Source organism: Maylandia zebra, linkage group LG9 (assembly GCF_041146795.1).
Source record: "Maylandia zebra isolate NMK-2024a linkage group LG9, Mzebra_GT3a, whole genome shotgun sequence".
NCBI classification, from domain to species: domain Eukaryota; kingdom Metazoa; phylum Chordata; class Actinopteri; order Cichliformes; family Cichlidae; genus Maylandia; species Maylandia zebra.
This window is the reverse complement of record NC_135175.1, coordinates 6485037-6512223: the sequence shown is the minus strand read 5'-3', so window position 1 is coordinate 6512223 and position 27187 is coordinate 6485037. Positions and strand designations below refer to the sequence as shown.

General features: G+C 37.4%; 1 long non-coding RNA gene across 6 annotated transcripts; it reads right to left on the bottom strand.

Annotated features, from left to right (window-relative positions):
* Window positions 1–14368: 14368 nt before the first annotated feature.
* Window positions 14369–23514, bottom strand: LOC143420224 (uncharacterized). 6 transcript variants are annotated; one of them, XR_013100055.1, is made up of 9 exons: window positions 23441–23514; window positions 21198–23236; window positions 20907–20945; window positions 20612–20731; window positions 20308–20469; window positions 17175–17288; window positions 16290–16447; window positions 15812–15869; window positions 14369–14860 (listed from the first exon to the last, which is right to left on the bottom strand). It is a non-coding gene; the product is annotated as an uncharacterized LOC143420224 (long non-coding RNA). The 6 variants fall into 6 exon arrangements; XR_013100058.1 differs by lacking the exon at window positions 23441–23514 and having other exon boundaries at window positions 21198–21359; window positions 21900–23324; XR_013100059.1 differs by lacking the exon at window positions 23441–23514 and having other exon boundaries at window positions 20837–20945; window positions 21198–23326.
* Window positions 23515–27187: the final 3673 nt, after the last annotated feature.

Genomic DNA, 27187 nt, shown 5'->3' with positions numbered 1-27187 from the left:
TAGCTCAAACGGCTGCAAAACCTGTTTGCCCAGCACGGGGATATTGAGTTCTATAAGATAAAGCCATAAACATGTTTGTCTGAGTCTTCTATCAAAAGTTACAGCGATTTATATGAAGTTGTTCAAAAACGCTTTATTTCGCCAAGACAATGCGTTTCTCACTGTTACATGCATTTGAATGGGAAACTCGCCTGAGACAAAGTATAGGTTTTCATTATGTGAATAATTTTAAAATCTTAGCTCAAACGGCTGCAATATCCCCGTGCTGTTTGCCCAGCACGGGGATATTGAGTTCTATAAGATAAAGCCATAAACATGTTTGTCTGAGTCTTCTATCAAAAGTTACAGCGATTTATATGAAGTTGTTCAAAACCGCTTTATTTCGCCAAGACAATGCGTTTCTCACTGTTACATGCATTTGAATGGGAAACTCGCCTGAGACAAAGTATAGGTTTTCATTATGTGAATAATTTTAAAATCTTAGCTCAAACGGCTGCAAAACCTGTTTGCCCAGCACGGGGATATTGAGTTCTATAAGATAAAGTCATGAATACGTATATCTGAATCTTCTATCAAAAGTTACAGCGATTTATATGAAGTTGTTCAAAAACGCTTTATTTCGCCAAGACAATGCGTTTCTCACTGTTACATGCATTTGAATGGTGAACTCGACCGAAACAAAGTATAGGTTTTCATTATGTGTATAACTTGGAAATCTTAGCTCAAACAGCTGCAAAACCTGTTTGCCCAGCACGGGGATATTGAGTTCTATAAGATAAAGCCATAAACATGTTTGTCTGAGTCTTCTATCAAAAGTTACAGCGATTTATATGAAGTTGTTCAAAAACGCTTTATTTCGCCAAGAAAAATGCGTTTCTCACTGTTACATGCATTTGAATGGGGAACTCGCCTGAAACAAAGTATAGGTTTTCATTATGTGAATAATTTTAAAATCTTAGCTCAAACGGCTGCAAAACCTGTTTGCCCAGCACGGGGATATTGAGTTCTATAAGATAAAGCCATAAACATGTTTGTCTGAGTCTTCTATCAAAAGTTAAAGCGATTTATATGAAGTTGTTCAAAAACGCTTTATTTCGCCAAGACAATGCGTTTCTCACTGTTACATGCATTTGAATGGGAAACTCGCCTGAGACAAAGTATAGGTTTTCATTATGTGAATAATTTTAAAATCTTAGCTCAAACGGCTGCAAAACCTGTTTGCCCAGCACGGGGATATTGAGTTCTATAAGATAAAGCCATAAACATGTTTGTCTGAGTCTTCTATCAAAAGTTACAGCGATTTATATGAAGTTGTTCAAAAACGCTTTATTTCGCCAAGACAATGCGTTTCTCACTGTTACATGCATTTGAATGGGAAACTCGCCTGAGACAAAGTATAGGTTTTCATTATGTGAATAATTTTAAAATCTTAGCTCAAACGGCTGCAAAACCTGTTTGCCCAGCACGGGGATATTGAGTTCTATAAGATAAAGCCATAAACATGTTTGTCTGAGTCTTCTATCAAAAGTTACAGCGATTTATATGAAGTTGTTCAAAAACGCTTTATTTCGCCAAGACAATGCGTTTCTCACTGTTACATGCATTTGAATGGGAAACTCGCCTGAGACAAAGTATAGGTTTTCATTATGTGAATAATTTTAAAATCTTAGCTCAAACGGCTGCAATATCCCCGTGCTGTTTGCCCAGCACGGGGATATTGAGTTCTATAAGATAAAGCCATAAACATGTTTGTCTGAGTCTTCTATCAAAAGTTACAGCGATTTATATGAAGTTGTTCAAAACCGCTTTATTTCGCCAAGACAATGCGTTTCTCACTGTTACATGCATTTGAATGGGAAACTCGCCTGAAACAAAGTATAGGTTTTCATTATGTGAATAATTTTAAAATCTTAGCTCAAATGGCTGCAAAACCTGTTCTGTTTGCCCAGCACGGGGATATTGAGTTCTATAAGATAAAGTCATGAATAGTATATCTGAATCTTCCATCAAAAGTTACAGCGATTTATATGAAGTTGTTCAAAAACGCTTTATTTCGCCAAGACAATGCGTTTCTCACTGTTACATGCATTTGAATGGGAAACTCGCCTGAGACAACGTATAGGTTTTCATTATGTGAATAATTTTAAAAATCTTAGCTCAAACGGCTGCAAAACCTGTTTGCCCAGCACGGGGACATTGAGTTCTATAAGATAAAGTCATGAATAGTATATCTGAATCTTCCATCAAAAGTTACAGCGATTTATATGAAGTTGTTCAAAAACGCTTTATTTCGCCAAGACAATGCGTTTCTCACTGTTACATGCATTTGAATGGGAAACTCGCCTGAAACAAAGTATAGGTTTTCATTATGTGAATAATTTTAAAATCTTAGCTCAAACGGCTGCAAAACCTGTTTGCCCAGCACGGGGATATTGAGTTCTATAAGATAAAGCCATAAACATATTTGTCTGAGTCTTCTATCAAAAGTTACAGCGATTTATATGAAGTTGTTCAAAAATGCTTTATTTCGCCAAGACAATGCGTTTCTCACTGTTACATGCATTTGAATGGGAAACTCGCCTGAAACAAAGTATAGGTTTTCATTATGTGAATAATTTTAAAATCTTAGCTCAAATGGCTTGCAAAACCTCTTTGCCCAGCACGGGGATATTGAGTTCTATAAGATAAAGTCATGAATACGTATATCTGAATCTTCTATCAAAAGTTACAGCGATTTATATGAAGTTGTACAAAAACGCTTTATTTCGCCAAGACAATGCGTTTCTCACTGTTACATGCATTTGAATGGGAAACTCGCCTGAGACAAAGTATAGGTTTTCATTATGTGAATAATTTTAAAATCTTAGCTCAAACGGCTGCAAAACCTGTTTGCCCAGCACGGGGATATTGAGTTCTATAAGATAAAGCCATAAACATGTTTGTCTGAGTCTTCTATCAAAAGTTACAGCGATTTATATGAAGTTGTACAAAAACGCTTTATTTCGCCAAGACAATGCGTTTCTCACTGTTACATGCATTTGAATGGGAAACTCGCCTGAGACAAAGTATAGGTTTTCATTATGTGAATAATTTTAAAATCTTAGCTCAAACGGCTGCAAAACCTGTTTGCCCAGCACGGGGATATTGAGTTCTATAAGATAAAGTCATGAATACGTATATCTGAATCTTCTATCAAAAGTTACAGCGATTTATATGAAGTTGTACAAAAACGCTTTATTTCGCCAAGACAATGCGTTTCTCACTGTTACATGCATTTGAATGGGAAACTTGCCTGAGACAAAGTATAGGTTTTCATTATGTGAATAATTTTAAAATCTTAGCTCAAACGGCTGCAAAACCTGTTTGCCCAGCACGGGGATATTGAGTTCTATAAGATAAAGCCATAAACATGTTTGTCTGAGTCTTCTATCAAAAGTTACAGCGATTTATATGAAGTTGTTCAAAAACGCTTTATTTCGCCAAGACAATGCGTTTCTCACTGTTACATGCATTTGAATGGGAAACTCGCCTGAGACAAAGTATAGGTTTTCATTATGTGAATAATTTTAAAATCTTAGCTCAAACGGCTGCAAAACCTGTTTGCCCAGCACGGGGATATTGAGTTCTATAAGATAAAGTCATGAATACGTATATCTGAATCTTCTATCAAAAGTTACAGCGATTTATATGAAGTTGTACAAAAACGCTTTATTTCGCCAAGACAATGCGTTTCTCACTGTTACATGCATTTGAATGGGAAACTTGCCTGAGACAAAGTATAGGTTTTCATTATGTGAATAATTTTAAAATCTTAGCTCAAACGGCTGCAAAACCTGTTTGCCCAGCACGGGGATATTGAGTTCTATAAGATAAAGCCATAAACATGTTTGTCTGAGTCTTCTATCAAAAGTTACAGCGATTTATATGAAGTTGTACAAAAACGCTTTATTTCGCCAAGACAATGCGTTTCTCACTGTTACATGCATTTGAATGGGAAACTTGCCTGAGACAAAGTATAGGTTTTCATTATGTGAATAATTTTAAAATCTTAGCTCAAACGGCTGCAAAACCTGTTTGCCCAGCACGGGGATATTGAGTTCTATAAGATAAAGCCATAAACATGTTTGTCTGAGTCTTCTATCAAAAGTTACAGCGATTTATATGAAGTTGTTCAAAAACGCTTTATTTCGCCAAGACAATGCGTTTCTCACTGTTACATGCATTTGAATGGGAAACTCGCCTGAGACAAAGTATAGGTTTTCATTATGTGAATAATTTTAAAATCTTAGCTCAAACGGCTGCAAAACCTGTTTGCCCAGCACGGGGATATTGAGTTCTATAAGATAAAGTCATGAATACGTATATCTGAATCTTCTATCAAAAGTTACAGCGATTTATATGAAGTTGTACAAAAACGCTTTATTTCGCCAAGACAATGCGTTTCTCACTGTTACATGCATTTGAATGGGAAACTTGCCTGAGACAAAGTATAGGTTTTCATTATGTGAATAATTTTAAAATCTTAGCTCAAACGGCTGCAAAACCTGTTTGCCCAGCACGGGGATATTGAGTTCTATAAGATAAAGCCATAAACATGTTTGTCTGAGTCTTCTATCAAAAGTTACAGCGATTTATATGAAGTTGTTCAAAAACGCTTTATTTCGCCAAGACAATGCGTTTCTCACTGTTACATGCATTTGAATGGGAAACTCGCCTGAGACAAAGTATAGGTTTTCATTATGTGAATAATTTTAAAATCTTAGCTCAAACGGCTGCAAAACCTGTTTGCCCAGCACGGGGATATTGAGTTCTATAAGATAAAGTCATGAATACGTATATCTGAATCTTCTATCAAAAGTTACAGCGATTTATATGAAGTTGTTCAAAAACGCTTTATTTCGCCAAGACAATGCGTTTCTCACTGTTACATGCATTTGAATGGGAAACTCGCCTGAGACAAAGTATAGGTTTTCATTATGTGAATAATTTTAAAATCTTAGCTCAAACGGCTGCAAAACCTGTTTGCCCAGCACGGGGACATTGAGTTCTATAAGATAAAGTCATGAATACGTATATCTGAGTCTTCTATCAAAAGTTACAGCTATTTATATGAAGTTGTACAAAAACGCTTTATTTCGCCAAGACAATGCGTTTCTCACTGTTACATGCATTTGAATGGGAAACTCGCCTGAAACAAAGTATAGGTTTTCATTATGTGAATAATTTTAAAATCTTAGCTCAAACGGCTGCAAAACCTGTTTGCCCAGCACGGGGCTATTGAGTTCTATAAGATAAAGCCATAAACATATTTGTCTGAGTCTTCCATCAAAAGTTACAGCGATTTATATGAAGTTGTTCAAAAATGCTTTATTTCGCCAAGACAATGCGTTTCTCACTGTTACATGCATTTGAATGGGAAACTCGCCTGAAACAAAGTATAGGTTTTCATTATGTGAATAATTTTAAAATCTTAGCTCAAACGGCTGCAAAACCTGTTTGCCCAGCACGGGGATATTGAGTTCTATAAGATAAAGCCATAAACATGTTTGTCTGAGTCTTCTATCAAAAGTTACAGCGATTTATATGAAGTTGTTCAAAAACGCTTTATTTCGCCAAGACAATGCGTTTCTCACTGTTACATGCATTTGAATGGGAAACTCGCCTGAGACAAAGTATAGGTTTTCATTATGTGAATAATTTTAAAATCTTAGCTCAAACGGCTGCAAAACCTGTTTTCCCAGCACGGGGATATTGAGTTCTATAAGATAAAGCCATAAACATGTTTGTCTGAGTCTTCTATCAAAAGTTACAGCGATTTATATGAAGTTGTTCAAAAACGCTTTATTTCGCCAAGACAATGCGTTTCTCACTGTTACATGCATTTGAATGGGAAACTCGCCTGAAACAAAGTATAGGTTTTCATTATGTGAATAATTTTAAAATCTTAGCTCAAACGGCTGCAAAACCTGTTCTGTTTGCCCAGCACGGGGATATTGAGTTCTATAAGATAAAGTCATGAATAGTATATCTGAATCTTCCATCAAAAGTTACAGCGATTTATATGAAGTTGTTCAAAAACGCTTTATTTCGCCAAGACAATGCGTTTCTCACTGTTACATGCATTTGAATGGGAAACTCGCCTGAGACAAAGTATAGGTTTTCATTATGTGAATAATTTTAAAATCTTAGCTCAAACGGCTGCAAAACCTGTTTGCCCAGCACGGGGCTATTGAGTTCTATAAGATAAAGCCATAAACATATTTGTCTGAGTCTTCCATCAAAAGTTACAGCGATTTATATGAAGTTGTTCAAAAATGCTTTATTTCGCCAAGACAATGCGTTTCTCACTGTTACATGCATTTGAATGGGAAACTCGCCTGAAACAAAGTATAGGTTTTCATTATGTGAATAATTTTAAAATCTTAGCTCAAACGGCTGCAAAACCTGTTTGCCCAGCACGGGGATATTGAGTTCTATAAGATAAAGCCATAAACATGTTTGTCTGAGTCTTCTATCAAAAGTTACAGCGATTTATATGAAGTTGTTCAAAAACGCTTTATTTCGCCAAGACAATGCGTTTCTCACTGTTACATGCATTTGAATGGGAAACTCGCCTGAAACAAAGTATAGGTTTTCATTATGTGAATAATTTTAAAATCTTAGCTCAAACGGCTGCAAAACCTGTTTGCCCAGCACGGGGCTATTGAGTTCTATAAGATAAAGCCATAAACATATTTGTCTGAGTCTTCCATCAAAAGTTACAGCGATTTATATGAAGTTGTTCAAAAATGCTTTATTTCGCCAAGACAATGCGTTTCTCACTGTTACATGCATTTGAATGGGAAACTCGCCTGAAACAAAGTATAGGTTTTCATTATGTGAATAATTTTAAAATCTTAGCTCAAACGGCTGCAAAACCTGTTTGCCCAGCACGGGGATATTGAGTTCTATAAGATAAAGCCATAAACATGTTTGTCTGAGTCTTCTATCAAAAGTTACAGCGATTTATATGAAGTTGTTCAAAAACGCTTTATTTCGCCAAGACAATGCGTTTCTCACTGTTACATGCATTTGAATGGGAAACTCGCCTGAGACAAAGTATAGGTTTTCATTATGTGAATAATTTTAAAATCTTAGCTCAAACGGCTGCAAAACCTGTTTGCCCAGCACGGGGATATTGAGTTCTATAAGATAAAGCCATAAACATGTTTGTCTGAGTCTTCCATCAAAAGTTACAGCGATTTATATGAAGTTGTTCAAAAACGCTTTATTTCGCCAAGACAATGCGTTTCTCACTGTTACATGCATTTGAATGGGAAACTCGCCTGAAACAAAGTATAGGTTTTCATTATGTGAATAATTTTAAAATCTTAGCTCAAACGGCTGCAAAACCTGTTCTGTTTGCCCAGCACGGGGATATTGAGTTCTATAAGATAAAGCCATAAACATGTTTGTCTGAGTCTTCTATCAAAAGTTACAGCGATTTATATGAAGTTGTTCAAAAACGCTTTATTTCGCCAAGACAATGCGTTTCTCACTGTTACATGCATTTGAATGGGAAACTCGCCTGAAACAAAGTATAGGTTTTCATTATGTGAATAATTTTAAAATCTTAGCTCAAACGGCTGCAAAACCTGTTCTGTTTGCCCAGCACGGGGATATTGAGTTCTATAAGATAAAGTCATGAATAGTATATCTGAATCTTCCATCAAAAGTTACAGCGATTTATATGAAGTTGTTCAAAAACGCTTTATTTCGCCAAGACAATGCGTTTCTCACTGTTACATGCATTTGAATGGGAAACTCGCCTGAGACAAAGTATAGGTTTTCATTATGTGAATAATTTTAAAATCTTAGCTCAAACGGCTGCAAAACCTGTTTGCCCAGCACGGGGCTATTGAGTTCTATAAGATAAAGCCATAAACATATTTGTCTGAGTCTTCCATCAAAAGTTACAGCGATTTATATGAAGTTGTTCAAAAATGCTTTATTTCGCCAAGACAATGCGTTTCTCACTGTTACATGCATTTGAATGGGAAACTCGCCTGAAACAAAGTATAGGTTTTCATTATGTGAATAATTTTAAAATCTTAGCTCAAACGGCTGCAAAACCTGTTTGCCCAGCACGGGGATATTGAGTTCTATAAGATAAAGCCATAAACATGTTTGTCTGAGTCTTCTATCAAAAGTTACAGCGATTTATATGAAGTTGTTCAAAAACGCTTTATTTCGCCAAGACAATGCGTTTCTCACTGTTACATGCATTTGAATGGGAAACTCGCCTGAAACAAAGTATAGGTTTTCATTATGTGAATAATTTTAAAATCTTAGCTCAAACGGCTGCAAAACCTGTTTGCCCAGCACGGGGCTATTGAGTTCTATAAGATAAAGCCATAAACATATTTGTCTGAGTCTTCCATCAAAAGTTACAGCGATTTATATGAAGTTGTTCAAAAATGCTTTATTTCGCCAAGACAATGCGTTTCTCACTGTTACATGCATTTGAATGGGAAACTCGCCTGAAACAAAGTATAGGTTTTCATTATGTGAATAATTTTAAAATCTTAGCTCAAACGGCTGCAAAACCTGTTTGCCCAGCACGGGGATATTGAGTTCTATAAGATAAAGCCATAAACATGTTTGTCTGAGTCTTCTATCAAAAGTTACAGCGATTTATATGAAGTTGTTCAAAAACGCTTTATTTCGCCAAGACAATGCGTTTCTCACTGTTACATGCATTTGAATGGGAAACTCGCCTGAGACAAAGTATAGGTTTTCATTATGTGAATAATTTTAAAATCTTAGCTCAAACGGCTGCAAAACCTGTTTGCCCAGCACGGGGATATTGAGTTCTATAAGATAAAGCCATAAACATGTTTGTCTGAGTCTTCCATCAAAAGTTACAGCGATTTATATGAAGTTGTTCAAAAACGCTTTATTTCGCCAAGACAATGCGTTTCTCACTGTTACATGCATTTGAATGGGAAACTCGCCTGAAACAAAGTATAGGTTTTCATTATGTGAATAATTTTAAAATCTTAGCTCAAACGGCTGCAAAACCTGTTCTGTTTGCCCAGCACGGGGATATTGAGTTCTATAAGATAAAGCCATAAACATGTTTGTCTGAGTCTTCTATCAAAAGTTACAGCGATTTATATGAAGTTGTTCAAAAACGCTTTATTTCGCCAAGACAATGCGTTTCTCACTGTTACATGCATTTGAATGGGAAACTCGCCTGAAACAAAGTATAGGTTTTCATTATGTGAATAATTTTAAAATCTTAGCTCAAACGGCTGCAAAACCTGTTCTGTTTGCCCAGCACGGGGATATTGAGTTCTATAAGATAAAGTCATGAATAGTATATCTGAATCTTCCATCAAAAGTTACAGCGATTTATATGAAGTTGTTCAAAAACGCTTTATTTCGCCAAGACAATGCGTTTCTCACTGTTGCATGCATTTGAATGGGGAACTCGCCTGAAACAAAGTATAGGTTTTCATTATGTGAATAATTTTAAAATCTTAGCTCAAACGGCTGCAAAACCTGTTTGCCCAGCACGGGGATATTGAGTTCTATAAGATAAAGCCATAAACATGTTTGTCTGAGTCTTCTATCAAAAGTTACAGCGATTTATATGAAGTTGTTCAAAAACGCTTTATTTCGCCAAGACAATGCGTTTCTCACTGTTACATGCATTTGAATGGGAAACTCGCCTGAGACAAAGTATAGGTTTTCATTATGTGAATAATTTTAAAATCTTAGCTCAAACGGCTGCAAAACCTGTTTGCCCAGCACGGGGATATTGAGTTCTATAAGATAAAGCCATAAACATGTTTGTCTGAGTCTTCCATCAAAAGTTACAGCGATTTATATGAAGTTGTTCAAAAACGCTTTATTTCGCCAAGACAATGCGTTTCTCACTGTTACATGCATTTGAATGGGAAACTCGCCTGAAACAAAGTATAGGTTTTCATTATGTGAATAATTTTAAAATCTTAGCTCAAACGGCTGCAAAACCTGTTCTGTTTGCCCAGCACGGGGATATTGAGTTCTATAAGATAAAGCCATAAACATGTTTGTCTGAGTCTTCTATCAAAAGTTACAGCGATTTATATGAAGTTGTTCAAAAACGCTTTATTTCGCCAAGACAGTGCGTTTCTCACTGTTGCATGCATTTGAATGGGGAACTCGCCTGAAACAAAGTATAGGTTTTCATTATGTGAATAATTTTAAAATCTTAGCTCAAACGGCTGCAAAACCTGTTTGCCCAGCACGGGGATATTGAGTTCTATAAGATAAAGCCATAAACATGTTTGTCTGAGTCTTCTATCAAAAGTTAAAGCGATTTATATGAAGTTGTTCAAAAACGCTTTATTTCGCCAAGACAATGCGTTTCTCACTGTTACATGCATTTGAATGGGAAACTCGCCTGAGACAAAGTATAGGTTTTCATTATGTGAATAATTTTAAAATCTTAGCTCAAACGGCTGCAAAACCTGTTTGCCCAGCACGGGGATATTGAGTTCTATAAGATAAAGCCATAAACATGTTTGTCTGAGTCTTCTATCAAAAGTTACAGCGATTTATATGAAGTTGTTCAAAAACGCTTTATTTCGCCAAGACAATGCGTTTCTCACTGTTACATGCATTTGAATGGGAAACTCGCCTGAGACAAAGTATAGGTTTTCATTATGTGAATAATTTTAAAATCTTAGCTCAAACGGCTGCAAAACCTGTTCTGTTTGCCCAGCACGGGGATATTGAGTTCTATAAGATAAAGCCATAAACATGTTTGTCTGAGTCTTCTATCAAAAGTTACAGCGATTTATATGAAGTTGTTCAAAAACGCTTTATTTCGCCAAGACAATGCGTTTCTCACTGTTACATGCATTTGAATGGGAAACTCGCCTGAAACAAAGTATAGGTTTTCATTATGTGAATAATTTTAAAATCTTAGCTCAAACGGCTGCAAAACCTGTTCTGTTTGCCCAGCACGGGGATATTGAGTTCTATAAGATAAAGTCATGAATAGTATATCTGAATCTTCCATCAAAAGTTACAGCGATTTATATGAAGTTGTTCAAAAACGCTTTATTTCGCCAAGACAATGCGTTTCTCACTGTTGCATGCATTTGAATGGGGAACTCGCCTGAAACAAAGTATAGGTTTTCATTATGTGAATAATTTTAAAATCTTAGCTCAAACGGCTGCAAAACCTGTTTGCCCAGCACGGGGATATTGAGTTCTATAAGATAAAGCCATAAACATGTTTGTCTGAGTCTTCTATCAAAAGTTACAGCGATTTATATGAAGTTGTTCAAAAACGCTTTATTTCGCCAAGACAATGCGTTTCTCACTGTTACATGCATTTGAATGGGAAACTCGCCTGAGACAAAGTATAGGTTTTCATTATGTGAATAATTTTAAAATCTTAGCTCAAACGGCTGCAAAACCTGTTTGCCCAGCACGGGGATATTGAGTTCTATAAGATAAAGCCATAAACATGTTTGTCTGAGTCTTCCATCAAAAGTTACAGCGATTTATATGAAGTTGTTCAAAAACGCTTTATTTCGCCAAGACAATGCGTTTCTCACTGTTACATGCATTTGAATGGGAAACTCGCCTGAAACAAAGTATAGGTTTTCATTATGTGAATAATTTTAAAATCTTAGCTCAAACGGCTGCAAAACCTGTTCTGTTTGCCCAGCACGGGGATATTGAGTTCTATAAGATAAAGCCATAAACATGTTTGTCTGAGTCTTCTATCAAAAGTTACAGCGATTTATATGAAGTTGTTCAAAAACGCTTTATTTCGCCAAGACAGTGCGTTTCTCACTGTTGCATGCATTTGAATGGGGAACTCGCCTGAAACAAAGTATAGGTTTTCATTATGTGAATAATTTTAAAATCTTAGCTCAAACGGCTGCAAAACCTGTTTGCCCAGCACGGGGATATTGAGTTCTATAAGATAAAGCCATAAACATGTTTGTCTGAGTCTTCTATCAAAAGTTAAAGCGATTTATATGAAGTTGTTCAAAAACGCTTTATTTCGCCAAGACAATGCGTTTCTCACTGTTACATGCATTTGAATGGGAAACTCGCCTGAGACAAAGTATAGGTTTTCATTATGTGAATAATTTTAAAATCTTAGCTCAAACGGCTGCAAAACCTGTTTGCCCAGCACGGGGATATTGAGTTCTATAAGATAAAGCCATAAACATGTTTGTCTGAGTCTTCTATCAAAAGTTACAGCGATTTATATGAAGTTGTTCAAAAACGCTTTATTTCGCCAAGACAATGCGTTTCTCACTGTTACATGCATTTGAATGGGAAACTCGCCTGAGACAAAGTATAGGTTTTCATTATGTGAATAATTTTAAAATCTTAGCTCAAACGGCTGCAAAACCTGTTTGCCCAGCACGGGGATATTGAGTTCTATAAGATAAAGTCATGAATACGTATATCTGAATCTTCTATCAAAAGTTACAGCTATTTATATGAAGTTGTACAAAAACGCTTTATTTCGCCAAGACAATGCGTTTCTCACTGTTACATGCATTTGAATGGGAAACTCGCCTGAAACAAAGTATAGGTTTTCATTATGTGAATAATTTTAAAATCTTAGCTCAAACGGCTGCAAAACCTGTTTGCCCAGCACGGGGATATTGAGTTCTATAAGATAAAGTCATGAATACGTATATCTGAATCTTCTATCAAAAGTTACAGCTATTTATATGAAGTTGTACAAAAACGCTTTATTTCGCCAAGACAATGCGTTTTTCACTGTTACATGCATTTGAATGGGAAACTCGCCTGAAACAAAGTATAGGTTTTCATTATGTGAATAATTTTAAAATCTTAGCTCAAACGGCTGCAAAACCAGTTTGCCCAGCACGGGGATATTGAGTTCTATAAGATAAAGCCATAAACATGTTTGTCTGAGTCTTCTATCAAAAGTTACAGCGATTTATATGAAGTTGTACAAAAACGCTTTATTTCGCCAAGACAATGCGTTTCTCACTGTTACATGCATTTGAATGGGAAACTCGCCTGAAACAAAGTATAGGTTTTCATTATGTGAATAATTTTAAAATCTTAGCTCAAACGGCTGCAAAACCTGTTTGCCCAGCACGGGGCTATTGAGTTCTATAAGATAAAGCCATAAACATATTTGTCTGAGTCTTCCATCAAAAGTTACAGCGATTTATATGAAGTTGTTCAAAAATGCTTTATTTCGCCAAGACAATGCGTTTCTCACTGTTACATGCATTTGAATGGGAAACTCGCCTGAAACAAAGTATAGGTTTTCATTATGTGAATAATTTTAAAATCTTAGCTCAAACGGCTGCAAAACCTGTTTGCCCAGCACGGGGATATTGAGTTCTATAAGATAAAGCCATAAACATGTTTGTCTGAGTCTTCTATCAAAAGTTAAAGCGATTTATATGAAGTTGTTCAAAAACGCTTTATTTCGCCAAGACAATGCGTTTCTCACTGTTACATGCATTTGAATGGGAAACTCGCCTGAGACAAAGTATAGGTTTTCATTATGTGAATAATTTTAAAATCTTAGCTCAAACGGCTGCAAAACCTGTTTGCCCAGCACGGGGATATTGAGTTCTATAAGATAAAGTCATGAATACGTATATCTGAATCTTCTATCAAAAGTTACAGCTATTTATATGAAGTTGTACAAAAACGCTTTATTTTGTCAAGACAGTGGGTTTTAGAATCTTTATCATTAAATCTCTGGTTGCTTCATTTTTCTATCCTATATCAGATATTTTAAAGGTTAGCTTAGGTAAAGTTCCATTCTCATGGTGAGGCAAAGTGCTTTATGTGTGTGTGTGTGCGTGTCATGAACGGCTATAAAAGGCCTATAATTAAAGAACAAAGCGGGGTTTGAGTTTGAGTTGCGGCAGACTGTCACTACTTGTAAATGGAACACAGCCTTCCTACGGCGGACAGCTAATAACAGGAATCGGACGCGGTCCAGCCAAGTCCACAGCAACCACCATAGCAACCGCCTAGCATGACCTTAAAAACATATTCTGTCTTCATAACTATCAAAATCATGAAATGATTTGCAAAGTGTGAAAGTGTTACAGCTGCAGAGAGCTATGGAAGCTGTTTACATAGCTAATAATATACGATGTAACCATGGAGACAGTCAGTCACGTTTTCTACAGTGAATAAGGTGATTGAGTGCACAGCGTCCACACTCTGCAGGGGGTAAAGACATTACTTCAATATTGTTTTATATTGATATATATTTGCCTTCTGTTGACCATCACCTCAGGTTCACCATTACAGTTTCAGATTACAGATGCACACTGTCTAAACACATTCAAAAACTCATGTCTCAGAAATAAGCACAGCTGTTCATGTTTGTCATTAGAGTTTTATTTGTAAGAAAATTATGAACTTCATATTGTGCATTAAATAAAAGAACATTTCACAACTCTGAGTCAACAGAAACAGGTAACAGAAATGTCTCTAATGTGTACAGTGTAGTGTAAGCATTAAAAGATCATAAAGGAAAAACTAACATTTATGTGAAACTAATTGTAATAAAAAATGAGCAGGTGCTTTATAGATTTAAAAGAAAGAATCTGAAAACAACACTTTTTTGGTCTAAGTGATCAAAGTAGAAAACAGAACTGATGTTCAAGAACAAACCGTAGCTGCACTAATATTACACATCTCGATCGTTGTACTGAACAGACATGTTGCTTTTAAAACCACATGCAGTGTGTGACCATGACTGTTCACTGAGACCATGAACGCCACTTCGCTGAAGCATTCTTCTTCTTCTTGCCATTAAATTGGAAGCAGAAGCAGCACGAGCTGATTTGATCTACTGAAAGGAAAAAGCAGAACATCTGAGTTGAAACCAGTCAGCTGAAATCATTAAGACAGGAACAAATTCAATGCAGTGTCTCAAGTGGCTTAGCCTGTTACAACTGTTGATACAAGCTAAATACGGTTAACACACAGTGTCAGGGAGCTCCAGTGTGGGAACTAGTGGCTTTAGGTTTGTAGTCATTTAACTTTCATCCATTCATTCATTTAATTCAGGATTCATTTAATTCAGGAGGAAGAAATGCCAGGTTGGTGCAGGCTGGTTACATGCATTTGGTCCCATGCTGTCTTTAATTAAATGACTTGGTTCATTTTATGGCTGGGCTGTATGTGGGGTTATATCATGTTATTTGGGCAGGAGTACCTGTCCCCTGTTAGACTTAGAAAGTTTCTCCATAAGTAGAGTTTCTAACTCTTCTAGCACATCTGTGGCTCTTTTTACCCCACACTGGTTGTGAGTGTGTAAATAGCCCCACTAGTTATTTTGGGTTGCAGTTAACTAGGGAGGAAGGGGTGGGTATGCCATGATTAGGTGAATAACAATTATATGTGATACATAAATTTCACAATGCATGCATATATCTCTATCAATTAAACCTGGCCTGAGGGCTGCCATTTTTTACATTCAGTTATTTCTCTTAGAAATGTTGGAACTAAATAATGAATGTGTTACAGTTAAAGTGAAACACTGGTCAGTGTAAATGGCTCATTGGGACACAGAAACCTTTAAATTAAACCTGATATCTAGTGTCAAACAATATCAAAGCTGTAAAAGATGTTTACATTCAGAATTTATAAAACTATGATTGTAAATAAATTCAAACAAGTGAGCTTTTCTCTTTGTGCTGAATATCAACACTGTGGTTTCTTAGACTGTAAGCTTTACTTTAGTGCAACCAGTTGCAGAAGCTGCCACTCCAAATGTCTTTTGATAACAAGAAAAAAATACCTTTTCAGTACACGGCCTGAAGTTCTTCTCCGACATCTTCTGCAATCGGCTTTGTCTGCTGGTTTGAAGACCATAAAAAAGATGATTTAGTCACTTTGTCTGTGTCATGCAGCTCGAATGTGTCGTGTAACGATGTTGAATAGCCGTCGTTATCCCTCTGCTGCGTCAGTAGGATTGTACTGTACAGCATCTCATTGATATGTGAGGAATGCTAATGTAACACGATAACAGACTTACATCATTAAAATATAAAGTGCAGGAGATATTTAGATATTTTTTATATTTATATTACATTTTATAGCTGACGGATATTACTAAATAGATAGAATTTACTAAATAGCTGGATGAACATGAAAAATATGTCTATAATAACAAATGACCATGAGAGCCAGTAGAATTAATTCAGCTGGACACTCAAAAGACGTCCTTAAATGCTCTTTAAGTGGCAGAACAGATGAACAAACAGTTAATCGCTTACTTGAGATGAAATCTGCTCAGCTACTTTGAAAACAGCTTCTAACTGGTTCCTCCTTTAACAGGATGACTGCTCAGGGGTAAGGCCATCATGCAATCCAGCAACCTTTATGGTTTTGCTTTGATTCACCAGGAACTATTAGGGAAACCTTCCAGCGCCTCCTGTGAAAGACACAGGCATAAACACACAAACATTTATTAACATGTTCCACAGTGTTCCAGTTTGATTTTCTTATCCTGTGGACAACAACGTACATGGATGCAGGTTTATTGTTAACTTTTGTAAGGTTTATTTAATGAACATATCCAGCTGCAGCTCCACTGTGATCCTGAACTGGATAAGCACTTAAGAAAATGTGTCAATAAATGGACAAACATCAACTTACTATATTTATCCAAACAGACGGGACCAATAATGCTTCGCTGAGTTAGAGACTTTAACAGACTCTTCTATGTAAGAATGTCTCGTGCTGATATACCTGCAATACTTGACAACAAAGGTTTTTCAGACTACATGTAGCTGTCCTCTATGTCAGCTAACACATTTACATTTATGTCACACTTATTTCTGCTTTCCCATTTTATAATTATTACTTACATTTTGATTAGATACCTTGAGTTTGTAAATGATCAGATTACATAATTGGAATACAATGTATCCAATTCAGGGTTGCGGGAGGATGAAGCCTATCCCAGCTGATACAGGACAAAGACAGGCTGCCAGTTTATTGCAGGGCTAATACAATATGTGTAACAGAAAATCCACTTAAATGTTTGATATTTCTTATAATAATCATAATTATGACTATTATTTAAAGGTTTCTTCATAAATACATTTTGATTTTTTATAACCCCTAAAATATAAACCTGAGCTGTTTCAGATTCTGACCTCTGACCTCAGTGACCTGGCTGTGTCCTCACTGCAGCTCCCTCTTGGAAGTACGTCTGCTTCTTGTCTTCCCCCAGTGTTGACCGCCTGATATCAAGATATCACGTACTGTAACTGAGGAACAAAAAAGGACAAACACTTGCATTCATTTAAAAGTACATTCATACAGAGATAATCTATGGAAACACACTAGTTCACAGTTTGGGAGGAACCAGTTCCTGTGAAACATTTCTGTATATGAACATCATGTGGAGAATGAATGAAATGAGTTCTTCAGGTGACTCAGCAGTCCCACACTGACAAATGAAATCTAGTTAAACTATTAAGCATATTTGCTCTTCTGAAATCTGTGTTAAACAACAACAAACATAAATTAGTAACAAAAACTACAGCTGAGTATAGGCTTTACAAACCACCAGCAGCCATAATGCTAAATTTTAATCTTCAAATGTTTCTGAGCTGTCTTCAACCTGCTTTTAGCACATTAAAGTCTCAATAAATAAAGTCAATGCGGACTCAATCCTAAATGTTCAGCACACAGAGACACAGAGGTACTGTTTAAAGTTTAGTGTTCACATAATGAAAACTTATACTTTGTTTCGTGCAAGAACTCCATTCAAATGCATGTAATAGTCAGAAACGCACTGTCTCGACGAAATGAAGCCTTTTTGTACAACTTCATGAAGTTAGCTGTAACTTTTGATAAAAGGCTCAAAGCAGAGGGATAACGACGGCTATTCAACATCGTTACACGACACATTCGAGCTGCATGACGCAGACAAAGTGACTAAATCATCTTTTTTGTGGTTTATTGTCTTCAAACCAGCAGACAAAGCCGATTGCAGAAGATGTCGGAGAAGAACTTCAGGCCGTGTACTGAAAAGGTATTTTTTTCTTGTTATCAAAAGACATTTGGAGTGGCAGCTTCTGCAACTGGTTGCACTAAAGTAAAGCTTACAGTCTAAGAAACCACAGTGTTGATATTCAGCACAAAGAGAAAAGCTCACTTGTTTGAATTTATTTACAATCATAGTTTTATAAATTCTGAATGTAAACATCTTTTACAGCTTTGATATTGTTTGACACTAGATATCAGGTTTAATTTAAAGGTTTCTGTGTCCCAATGAGCCATTTACACTGACCAGTGTTTCACTTTAACTGTAACACATTCATTATTTAGTTCCAACATTTCTAAGAGAAATAACTGAATGTAAAAAATGGCAGCCCTCAGGCCAGGTTTAATTGATAGAGATATATGCATGCATTGTGAAATTTATGTATCACATATAATTGTTATTCACCTAATCATGGCATACCCACCCCTTCCTCCCTAGTTAACTGCAACCCAAAATAACTAGTGGGGCTATTTACACACTCACAACCAGTGTGGGGTAAAAAGAGCCACAGATGTGCTAGAAGAGTTAGAAACTCTACTTATGGAGAAACTTTCTAAGTCTAACAGGGGACAGGTACTCCTGCCCAAATAACATGATATAACCCCACATACAGCCCAGCCATAAAATGAACCAAGTCATTTAATTAAAGACAGCATGGGACCAAATGCATGTAACCAGCCTGCACCAACCTGGCATTTCTTCCTCCTGAATTAAATGAATCCTGAATTAAATGAATGAATGGATGAAAGTTAAATGACTACAAACCTAAAGCCACTAGTTCCCACACTGGAGCTCCCTGACACTGTGTGTTAACCGTATTTAACTTGTATCAACAGTTGTAACAGGCTAAGCCACTTGAGACACTGCATTGAATTTGTTCCTGTCTTAATGATTTCAGCTGACTGGTTTCAACTCAGATGTTCTGCTTTTTCCTTTCAGTAGATCAAATCAGCTCGTGCTGCTTCTGCTTCCAATTTAATGGCAAGAAGAAGAAGCAGAAGAATGCTTCAGCGAAGTGGCGTTCATGGTCTCAGTGAACAGTCATGGTCACACACTGCATGTGGTTTTAAAAGCAACATGTCTGTTCAGTACAACGATCGAGATGTGTAATATTAGTGCAGCTACGGTTTGTTCTTGAACATCAGTTCTGTTTTCTACTTTGATCACTTAGACCAAAAAAGTGTTGTTTTCAGATTCTTTCTTTTAAATCTATAAAGCACCTGCTCATTTTTTATTACAATTAGTTTCACATAAATGTTAGTTTTTCCTTTATGATCTTTTAATGCTTACACTACACTGTACACATTAGAGACATTTCTGTTACCTGTTTCTGTTGACTCAGAGTTGTGAAATGTTCTTTTATTTAATGCACAATATGAAGTTCATAATTTTCTTACAAATAAAACTCTAATGACAAACATGAACAGCTGTGCTTATTTCTGAGACATGAGTTTTTGAATGTGTTTAGACAGTGTGCATCTATAATCTGAAACTGTAATGGTGAACCTGAGGTGATGGTCAACAGAAGGCTAATATATATCAATATAAAACAATATTGAAGTAATGTCTTTATCCCCTGCAGAGTGTGGACGCTGTGCACTCAATCACCTTATTCACTGTAGTAAACATGCACCGCTAGCTCAAGTGACTGACTGTCTCCATGGTTACATCGTATATTATTAGCTATGTAAACAGCTTCCATAGATACCGCCATAGCTCTCTGCAGCTGTAACACTTTCACACTTTGCAAATCATTTCACGATTTTGATAGTTATGAAGACAGAATATGTTTTTAAGGTCATGCTAGGCGGTTGCTATGGTGGTTGCTGTGGACTTGGCTGGACCGCGTCCGATTCCTGTTATTAGCTGTCCGCCGTAGGAAGGCTGCGTTCCATTTACAAGTAGTGACAGTCTGCCGCAACTCGAACTCAAACCCCACTTTGTTCTTTAATTATAGGCCTTTTATAGCCGTTCATGACACGCACACACACACATAAAGCACTTTGCCTCACCATGAGAATGGAACTTTACCTAAGCTAACCTTTAAAATATCTGATATAGGATAGAAAAAATGAAGCAACCAGAGATTTAATGATGAAGACTCTGGGTTCTGTAGTGACCTGAATGACTCTTTGCATACAATTTATTGAAGAGGACTTTAGAATGCACTTTACATTTAGACTGTTGCTGTTTAATTTTTTACATTGTTGCGGTGTTATGTCATGAATAAAGTTCACCTGCTGGGGGTTTGATGGATCAGATCATCATAATCAATGGGTCCTGAGGTGGGCGGGACTGTCTCTGGTGATGTCACCATGAAGGAACAGCATCTGGCACGTGTTGCTGAAACATCCCAGTACACTGGTGTAGTTTCCTCTCCAGCTGTTTGACATTTGACACTTCAACATTAAGGGGAAGCAGAAGAAACAGTGTTAGGTCAGGTGACCACATGGTTTCTAAAGTAACTGACAGGAAGTAACCAGGCCGTTAGAAATGGATGGCATGTGTTTATAGTTACTGGAGTTGGGTAACTCTACTTACCAAAAGCAGAAGCACACAGATGAAGGATCAGATGCTGAATGTTGCAGGAACATGCTCGTGCGGTGGTCATTCAGTGCTGCTCCGGCAGGTTAGACAGTCCAAGACTGATATACTGCCCATCTGAGAGTTTGAAAACACACATGCAAAGATTTATTTTGTATTACAGTCAAAGTTGGATGTTCATTTTTGTCCTTTAAAAATGTTTGTGTATTTGAAAGCGCTAACATTTAAGGATGACTTGGATCGTCTCCTTTAAAGGGGAGACAAGTATATCCACTGATCCACGTCACTTTACCTGGATGATGACTCCTCTCCCCCTCACTCAGAAACGCTCCTAATATAACCAAGCAAATAAATAATATTGAAGATTTACTTACATCATTACAAAAACAGGAAAAACATCTCCCTTTGATTCTATTTCTCCATTCCTGCTGAACATCAGGCAACAAATATCTCAATAAATCACAGTAAAATGTAAAGCACATGTTTTCTCTGCTTTGTCTAACCTCTGCAGAGCCTCTGTCAAGAAAAACATATCTGTAAGCATAAAACAAATATACATTTCATAACACGTCACTGGACAAACCTCGGTCAGTTGATTTCCTCTGTGCAGTGCAGACGAACATCAGTCAGCAAGTCAAGGTGGTGAGATGGACTGGTGTCCTTTGTGACTCTGCTGGTTCTTCTGAGGAAATACCACCGTCTCTCCACACCGTCACCATCTGTGAGCACAAACTGCTGCTCTGCTCTGCCAGCATGTAGGAAATCACATATCACACACACAGGGGTGAAGAAACATTAGAACTCAACTTTGGATACTTTAGATCTAAACAGATCAAAGTAGCTCTTAGCTTCAACAATCAGTGAACAGACAAACAATGATACCATACTGATTCTGTATGAATACAATATGGTATTTTCAATACAGGTGTCAAATTAATTTACTAAAACTAATACAGATATATGTTGTTGTTTTTTTTTGATAAATTCGTTTGCTAAATTATAAGAATATATATTTTTTCATTTAACAATTGCAACTGAAAGAAATTAAATATTGAACAAAAATATATTGTCACATTCTGAGCATGCTCAGCATGCTGACAGACTTGAAGTTGCTACAGATTTTAAGAAGTGATAATTATAGGGAAAAAACTTCTCTTTTTCATCCGTTTAATCAAACATTTGATGCCTTAGATGTCTCAGTCCTATAGCATTCTGCAACTACAACTAAGCTGAAGCTTGGATTTGGCTGCAGGTGCCCTGTACATCCTTCTCAACATGTGGGTACCATTTAATCACACTTCTTCCTGAGCTTTGCTTCATCACAAGACCAAAGGTGGCATCCCGTGTCACGGTCATATCATCATCCAGAAGAAACATTTGAAGAAACATCATGGAGAAGAAACATTTACGCGCCTCCCGGTTTTGTTTTCTGATCCTGCAAAAAGACTGAGGACAACAAAGCCCAGAGAACACGAGATACACAACATCCAACATTCAGACTCAACAGCCTCCATAAATGAAGAGCACCAGGTTGGTTCAGTTATAGTAGATGTCATGGAATTTTTTAAATAAAGTCTGCAACACAGAAAGAGCTGTGATCATGCTATTTATTACTGTGCACAGGAGAGCAAACACACATCAAACATCACAGTTCAGTCATGTCAGCTCTGCCACTTCACGTGTCTCGCTATGAAACCTAACGGATCAATGGTTATGCTGTTTTGTGCCCTTGACGTTATCAGCACCTGTAAAGGGAGTTGTTTTCTCAAACTGCTGAAGTAAGTTCATCTAGTTTTAGAAACTTTCATTGAACAGTCTATAACAGTGTCACAACTAAGCATATGCATAAGCACTTAAATGCTTTAAATGAGAATAACATAAAATTTCTATTACAGGAGCTAGAGCCTGTCCCAGTAGTCATAGGTAGAGCACACCTGGACAGGTCACCAGTCTGTCAGAGGACTAACACAGATGCAGCCTGACTCAATCCTAAATGTTCAGCACACAGAGACACAGAGGTGCCGTTTAAAGTTTAGTGTTAACTTGAGTCACTGATCATTTGCAGTATTACAGAGTCTGGCAGTCTTTGCATGATGTCCACGTCACTGTAAGTTTCTAGCTGACTCTCAGGTGTGACAGGTGTGCCAGCAGGAAAGAGTAATAATAGCCTGCATCCTGAGGTTTTTCATGCAGGATTAAAGGAGCCAGGCTTTGTTCACACAGCTAGGATTGTATTTTACACTGACCCTGGGTCACTTTATTAACTAGTAACTTCGTCAGTCATGACAGAAGCTAATATTTCTGTGCTAACATCGTTTAAACAGTAACAGCTTTACTCCAATATAAGCTAACGTTTACACCGTAACTTTAAGCTAGCACCATAAAGACGGTAAAACACGTAATAACATCTACAAATGCATCTTAAAGCTGTTATATTAGCACTCGGTGTATTACTAACATAACCACATTAACATTATTGACACTCGCTGGTCTGACTTTTAATAGTCATTCTATAAATGCTGTCCGTTTAAACGGTCTTACCTGTACACACTGCTGTATCCACCGGATTGCAGCCAGAGTGGATTCTGGAGTCTTCCCACGCTCCTGTTAGTGATCCTCCATCTGGATGGATGATAACAACCTTCTGAACAATCTAGCAGGAGATGGTCCATATCTAGGGGATATGGACTGATAACAGCCAAAGCGGGTGAATAAAGTCACCCAGTCGCTAGCTGTGCGATTACCCAGCATACACCACACAATATTAGGCACAGCACCACCATAGACATTTTCAGTGGTTTTGAATGCAGGACATGGTTATCTTACCTTGTAAAATGCATGACAATAAAACAGCTAACCACCATAAAATGGTATTGTGTATGTATGTATGTGCATGTGTGTGTGTGTGTGTGAGAGAGAGAGAGAGAGAGAGAGAGAGAGAGAGAGAGAGAGAGAGAGAGAAAGAGAGGGGGGGGGGGGGGGAGAGATCAAAGGCGTGTGCTTATGTTTTTTCTTGATCAAGAGTGTGCCTCCTCTCTCTTATTGGATGTATGGTATAGCATGTTTATTCAGGTGCACCTTTGAAGTCTATGAGAATACTTTGCAGCCTGGTCTGAGTGGTCATTTCTGCACAGACACAATGAAGCGTGCACTCAGTTTAGAGGAGGCTGTTGCTGCAGTTTTGCACTCTCCACAAGCAGTGGAGATACTTCTGACAGCGAAGAAGAATTTTTGCCAGGCACCGAGGAGCTTTGCAGCTCATGTGCGGAGGAGGAGAAGGAGAAGGAGGAAGAAGAGCAGGAGGAAGAGACAAGACTGGAGGATGGCCAGTGGAGATCTAAAAATGGAGAAATCATGTGGCAACCCACACAAGAGGTCCTGCCATTTTTTCCTCCCCCCATTTTAACCCCAGGACCAACCCATTATGCAATTCGTATAGGATCAGCAGCCCTGTGAGCACTTTCCATCTTTTTTTTGCAGAGGACATTATGCAGCTAATCCTGCATTTCACCAACCTGCAGGGGCAACAGGTCAGTAAAAGACTGGAAGGACATAGATGAGGAGTTGCAGGCTTACATGGGGCTTGTGATGCTGGCTGGCCTGTACAGGTCTCAACATGAAACGACAACAAGCCTGTGAAATGGGGAGACAGGGCTCTTCTGTTTCATGCTACCATGTCAAAAAAAAAAAAAGATTTGAGCAAATTAATCGGGCAGTAAGATTCGATGATCGTCTCTCCCGTCCAGGTCGCTACAGGGGGGGCAAGGCTGTGGTTTCCTACATCCCCAAGCAAAGAAAAAAGGTTGTCTTATTGAGCACCAGGCACCGTGAGCTACAAGTCCAGGACTCTGGGAAGAGAAAGCCCCACATCATCCTGGATTATAACAAATGCAAAGGGACTGTGGATCATTTGGACCAGGTAAGCACAATTATAAGTAATTTATTTGCCAAATTGTTTACCGTTTCTCATTGTTATAACTGATAAAGTCAGATAATGTGATTATAATAGTTTTGATATGAGATGATAGTTTTAGACTATGATAGTTTTGATAGTTACAGTAAGGAGGGGGGGGGGGGGGGGGGGTCCAGTTTGACGCCCACAGGCAGGAAGAATCTCTTGCTTATGGCTGTATAAATCTGTTCATGTCACCTGATCATTTCTTTTTGTTTTGCAGGTTTGTGGCAACTACTCCTGCCGTAGAAGGACACGTAGGTGGCCCATGTGTCTGTTCTACCACATGATCGAGGTAAGCTGCTATAATGCTTTCATTCAAGACAGCTGTAACTTTTGATAGAAGACGCATATAAACATATTTATGGCTTTATCTTATAAAGTTCGATATCCCCGTGTTGAGCAAACAGGTTTTGCAGCTGTTTGATCTAAGATTTTCAAGTTATTCACAAAATGAATACCTATACTTTGTTTCGTGCGACAACTCCATTCAAATGCATGTAATAGTCAGAAACGCACTGTCTTGGCGAAATAAAGCGTTTACAACTTCATGAAGACAGCTCTAACTTTTGATAGGAGACTCAGATATGCGTATTTATGGCTTTATCTTATCGAATTCAATATCCCCGTGTTGAGCAAACAGTTTTAAAGCTATGTGAGCTAAGATTTCCAAGTTATACACATAATGAAAACCTATACTTTGTTTCGGTCGAGTTCCCCATTCAAATGCATGTAACAGTGAGAAATGCACTGTCTTGGCGAAAGAAAGCGTTTTTGTACAACTTCATATAAATAGCTGTAACTTTTGATAGAAGACTCAGACAAACATGTTTATGGCTTTATCTTATAGAACTCAATATCCCAGTGCTGAGAAAACAGAACAGGTGTTGCAGCTGTTTGAGCTAAGATTTTCAAGTTATACACATAATGAAAACCTATACTTTGTTTTGGTCGAGTTCCCCATTCAAATGCATGTAACAGTGAGAAACGCACTGTCTTGGCGAAATAAAGCGTTTTTGTACAACTTCATATAAATAGCTGTAACTTTTGATAGAAGACTCAGACAAACATGTTTATGGCTTTATCTTATAGAACTCAAGGTCCCCGTGCTGGGAAAACAGCTTTTGCAGCTGTTTGAGCTAAGATTTCCAAGTTATACACATAATGAAAACCTATACTTTGTTTCGGTCGAGTTCCCCATTCAAATGCATGTAACAGTGAGAAACGCACTGTCTTGGCGAAATAAAGCGTTTTTGTACATTTTCATATAAATAGCTGTAACTTTTGATAGAAGACTCAGACAAACATGTTTATGGCTTTATCTTATAGAACTCAAGGTCCCCGTGCTGGGAAAACAGCTTTTGCAGCTGTTTGAGCTAAGATTTCCAAGTTATACACATAATGAAAACCTATACTTTGTTTCGGTCGAGTTCCCCATTCAAATGCATGTAACAGTGAGAAACGCACTGTCTTGGCGAAATAAAGGGTTTTTGTAAAACTTCATATAAATAGCTGTAACTTTTGATAGAAGACTCAGACAAACATGTTTATGGCTTTATCTTATAGAACTCAAGGTCCCCGTGCTGGGAAAACAGGTTTTGCAGCTGTTTGAGCTAAGATTTCCAAGTTATACACATAATGAAAACCTATACTTTGTTTCGGTCGAGTTCCCCATTCAAATGCATGTAACAGTGAGAAACGCACTGTCTTGGCGAAATAAAGCGTTTTTGTAAAACTTCATATAAATAGCTGTAACTTTTGATAGAAGACTCAGACAAACATGTTTATGGCTTTATCTTATAGAACTCAAGGTCCCCGTGCTGGGAAAACAGCTTTTGCAGCTGTTTGAGCTAAGATTTCCAAGTTATACACATAATGAAAACCTATACTTTGTTTCGATCGAGTTCCCATTCAAATGCATGTAACAGTGAGAAACGCACTGTCTTGGCGAAATAAAGCGTTTTTGTAAAACTTCATATAAATAGCTGTAACTTTTGATAGAAGACTCAGACAAACATGTTTATGGCTTTATCTTATAGAACTCAAGGTCCCCGTGCTGGGAAAACAGCTTTTGCAGCTGTTTGAGCTAAGATTTCCAAGTTATACACATAATGAAAACCTATACTTTGTTTAGGTCGAGTTCCCATTCAAATGCATGTAACAGTGAGAAACGCACTGTCTTGGCGAAATAAAGCGTTTTTGTACAACTTCATATAAATCGCTGTAACTTTTGATAGAAGACTCAGATACACATGTTTATGGCTTTATCTTATAGAACTCAAGGTCCCCGTGCTGGGAAAACAGAACAGGTTTTGCAGCCGTTTGAGCTAAGATTTTCAAGTTATACACATAATGAAAACCTATACTTTGTTTCGGTCGAGTTCCCCATTCAAATGCATGTAACAGTGAGAAACGCACTGTCTTGGCGAAATAAAGCGTTTTTGTACAACTTCATATAAATAGCTGTAACTTTTGATAGAAGACTCAGACAAACATGTTTATGGCTTTATCTTATAGAACTCAAGGTCCCCGTGCTGGGAAAACAGCTTTTGCAGCTGTTTGAGCTAAGATTTCCAAGTTATACACATAATGAAAACCTATACTTTGTTTCGGTCGAGTTC